Raw genomic sequence first — 5,000 nt, forward strand, 5'->3', positions numbered from 1 at the left:
GGCCGTTAGCTTTGCACGGGTTCAACTTTAATAATTTCTTGCGGACTTACTCGACCGACACAACAAGGGGGTTTTCGGAGTAGTTACTGAGAGTAGTGCACGGAAAAGCGGCAGGGAGCGGTGTGAAACAGTACATTGGCGATAAGAAAGCCTCATTGATGATGTTAGATAGGCCGATCTGGTCAATACTCTCATACAGATGTTGTAGCGATTGCAATATGTCACTTTGCGCCGAGGAGGCAAGCGAGCGCCCACTAAGCTTTTTCACTTCTTTCCACCATTCGGATGGTTTACATTTCCTCAGATGTTCCACCTTGGGTTGGTAATAATTTGCGCGGCACATCTTTCGCTTGCGATTAACACGATTTCTCAACTCACGAAACATTTGGTCGTCGCCAAGCGATAAGGCACTTTGCCGCTTTTGTAGCAAGTTCTTCAAGGATGATGTCATCCAACGTGGTTCGGTTGAATGTACTTTGCGCGTGCGCATAGGCATAACATGATCAAGACCAGTCTTAATAATTTGTTCCAAAAGCGACGTTTTGCCTTCACAACTATCTGCGGTGTTCAGTATAGAATCCAAATCCACTGATTCTAGATAAGTGCGCATTGCGAGGCGCTTGCTGGGACGCTTATCTCTCGACTGAACATTAGTTGTAGAGCTATTGGACTTTATCGTCACCTTCGGTTGAACTTCTATTGACATGTGGTCCGAAAGGCCAAGTGGAGGGAGTTGGGTTGGAGTTTCGTAGTGGTCTTGAAGGTTGGTGAGGACTAAATGGAGCGTTCTTTCTCCTCGTGTCGGAAAATTCACTATTTGCTTCAAATTGTAGTTGTTTCTAAGCCGAGTGGTTTGTAGCCTGTTGATACATGACAAACACGTCTCTAAATACTCTAAAAAAGCAGAGTCATTTGCGCTTGGCGGGTGATAGAACGCCCCAAGAAGAATAGAGCTGTATCCCCTTGGGAGACGAGTAGGACTAATTTGAATCCATAACGCCTCTAAAGAAGGGTCTTCTAAATCGTCTAAAACTGTAAAATTTATCGTATTCTTGATATACACGCACACACCGCCATGTTCTGTCTCTGTTCTGTCCCTGCGGATGATATTGTAGCTCCCCAGCGCAACCACATTGTCATGAATGTGGCTTTTAAGCCACGACTCCGTAATACAAACAAGAGGGAGTTTAAGCAAATCACTACGGATGGTGCTACTACGGCTGCCGTGACTGAAAAGGTCTGGGGAGACTACGTCTCGGTGGTCTGCTAAATTTTAAGTTTAGCAAAGCAAAATACAAGGAAACATGGGCTAAAGGTGTTTAAAATCTCTTTTATTTACTTTCTTACCTTCAAATGGCTTCGCTGAAAGGACGATGGCCGTTGTTCGCCATGCTAGGACGAATAGATTATTTCTGAGCAAAAGCAAATGCTATACACCTTGTACAATAACAATAATTTGATGGATGAAATATACAATTTCAGAGACAAATATCTCAAAGAATATCGAGTGAAAAAGACACATGTATCTATACTCAAAGAAGCAAAATAGCATCGTATAGTATCCAGATATAAAACATCTTCACTAAATCCTCAAAGCAAACTTAACCGAGGAAAAACAACCGCGTGCTGAACTCACTTCGCCATTCCAACACCTTTGCCAAAACTTATCGTAAGTTCATTGTACGGATTTACAAGCTTATGAGAGGCAACCTTGACACAATCCTTGACTTAAATTGACTTTAAAGGATATAGTATCCAACAGAATTCTTAAAATGCCGAGATGTCCGTTGAAAAGGGCCAGAGAAGCGAAATAAACCCGACGTAGTAGCCACTACGGCAAAACATCGCGACTCACGTAGTCAGATTTCACACTACGGCTGGATGCAACCGACGTACATGCGCAGTGTTTCATTTTGGGAGAAATTTACTTCCGGCAGCCGTACTAGCGCCAGCCGTAGCGATTTGCTTAAAGTCCCTAAGATCTAAATTAGAATACTTGACAACATGGCGAAGTTCATCCACTTTGGGAGCCAAGGACATGACATTCGAGACAAATAAAGAGCCTTGTACATAAGCCGTCGGTGAGCCCATCCTTTTTGCGTCTGTAGGAGCTGGAGTAATTTGTATACAGTTCAAAGGATTGTGGCAGCGTAACGGAGCTGAAAACCATGGACGGCCGCTAACTTTCCATGTTGAAATAATAGCAATCTGTTTGATGGAGACTCTTTCTCTCTCTCTCTTACGAGGCGACCCGCACGTTTCTCACGGTAAGAAGGCCATAAGTTGTTTAGAAAGATTTTACGAAAGCTTGTAGGGCGGTTGTAAGCCATTAGCACGAGTATTAAAATGGAGTTAAACGGAACTCAAAAATATGCAGCCATGCGAGGCGCAATACAATACAATAAGCGAGGACTTGAGCCAGTGCAAACACGACGTGGTGGAAGCTTCCACATTCGATATCCAAGTCAAAGACCCATTTTAAACCGGTTGGCTTTCAATTTTGGTGATGGGTATCTATTTAAATATTATGAAAGCTGGCGATTGCTCAGCGGCTTGTTTCGATGGTCTAGTAGTTATCAATGATGCAAAGGTCGCTTGTGGTCCATGTTCATCCTTATCGACCTTCATGTCCCTTAAAAATCTTGGAACTTAATAGCGTGCTTTTTCAAATTAATTGACAAGAAAGCTTTTAAGTATAGAGTTATCTTCATGTAACCGAAATGAAAAAGGAAATGATGGTCCTTTTCGTCTATCCCAAATAACGCTCACCCAAAATATGGGGCATTTTCAGATGGCTATTTTGTTGCCATGGAAACCTATTAAGTCACATTAATGAGTGCATCTTGTTAAGTAAATTATTGGTGTTTCATTTGGTACCATAATACCTTACCTCAATGTGAAACCTTGTTGTAAAATTAATCCTCCAACTAAGACCTTTCCCCACAAATTGTTGAAACCGGTTTGAGCCATCTTAATTTCATACGTTAAGTCGATGATAGTTCACCCCTTAATCTAAGCTTAGTGATAGTTCGTTTATACTGATACTGTTAATTTTTAATATTGTGTAGTGTTAGAGTTAGATTAGGAATTTCACCCTCTGCAGTTACTCTTCGTACAGAACCTGAACCTGGCCTGGTAAATTACTTGAATCCGTCCATTGCCAGGCAAAATAGTTTGATCCGGGCATCGTGTAGTTTGGCAATTTTCGATAAAATACATTCTTGTAATCTTCTCCCTTTTTCTGCCATTCCAACCAAATTTTGTCCAGGAATGAGTGATGAAACACGATTTCTGGTGCGTTAGAGGAAGTAGATGAACTCCACATTGTACCTCCGATGAAGTCGTGAACATCCCTGTGGTAATTTGCGCGAACTATATTCTCGAATAGCAGAAAATCGTTTAGCGGCAGCGCTAAAGTTCTTTTCACGTGCTGAGCGTTTCCAGTAAAGGAAATGCGCGAAAAATTTCTTTGCAGACATCCCCCTCCTGAAACGTCTAGGAGATGCCATTTGTCTTTGCTGAACGGCCCATCTTCAACACAGTGATCGTAATGATTTCCGTCTCCCCCGAGTCCATGCTCTCCCGAATTCCAGATGTCTGTATACCCAGCTGGCTTGTAATCCTCTCGGAGAAACCTTCCTGCACAAGCAGGGTTGTCGGATAAAAGATATTGGTATCTGTTCTCAAGTTTTTCAATATCTAAAAGTACGGGTTAGAGAGGGGGGGGGGGGGGGCACATCATAATTTTGAGAGAACGCGAGGGGGGGGGGGGGGTCACAGTTAATCTTGACGCTGCTGGAGGGGGGGACCTATCTAATTTTTCCTTTGGTGAAGCTCATTTTAGGACCCCCCCTTCCTAATAATTATTGCACAGTCCCTAACTGAAAATTGCAAATAATCTCCGTTGAACCCCCAAAAACGAAAATACACACCTTTCCTAATTGAAAAACATTCACACAAGGAAAAATTCAGTGCCTCAAGGCCAAATTTCACTGATGTACACCTAATTTTGAGCACTTAGGAGAAGACAGTTAGTGTCGTGCATCCGATAGATTTTTTAATGGCTCTTGGGGGGTCATTGAGACTAAACTAATAGAAATTTGTTTTCTTTCAAGCGTTTGACTTTGTTTCTGCGAAATTGCATGCTATTGTGATTCGGTTAACAAACTGAAAACTCTTACGCAGCAAGCTTCTGGCGAGCGTTCTAAGTCAGTTATAGGCGAAGCCGGCTGCTGCTGTAAAGAGCTATAAAGTGATCAGTATCTGAAATGTTTGGTTAACTAAAATATTGTTTGGTCTTTAATAACTATCCCAGCAGTCAAAAATGGTCGATGATGTTTTCCTTCATTTGCATGTTACCCATTTACGTTGAAAGAATGAATGAAAACAAAATGTTTAATATCTGAAGGGCAAACATCGGGTTCAGAAGACTTTTATCGTGGAGAGCATTTGAAAGACGTCATCGTAGTCAATGAAGCAAATTTGGCAAAAACAGGTTTGAATAGGCACCGTTGTACAGGCCTCTATACATTTTTTTCATGATCTGAGATGACCTACATGCTCGACTTAAAACTGAGTCGTAACCTTTTTATTGACCAGTAGATAGACAAGTAATGAGCTCGCGTTGGCAAAACGTGAGAATAAGCATGAGTGAGAACGGTAAAATCGGGTTCAACCAGACAGAGGATTTTACCTACGTCAATGAAAGGTATCACTTACAGATGTCTCTAACGGAAGAAGTTCATTTGAACATCAATCGATCGGGTTTTAGCTATGAATAGAGACCTTTAGATTCTAGGACGAGAACGAGTACGAGTTTTGTCTGTTTGGTTTTAGCGAAAATACTAAGAAGATTTATATAATCCGTGCGATTAATCTTACTCCTTGTTAGCAGTATAGGTTGCTCATGTACTCTCATTGCTGTTACCTGGGCCTTTTTGCTGATCAAAAAATGCCAAAACTGCCATCGTGTTGTTGACTTGTTTTGACACGACGACATT

This window comes from Montipora foliosa, chromosome 3 (genome assembly GCF_036669935.1).
Source record: "Montipora foliosa isolate CH-2021 chromosome 3, ASM3666993v2, whole genome shotgun sequence".
Lineage (NCBI taxonomy): Eukaryota > Metazoa > Cnidaria > Anthozoa > Scleractinia > Acroporidae > Montipora > Montipora foliosa.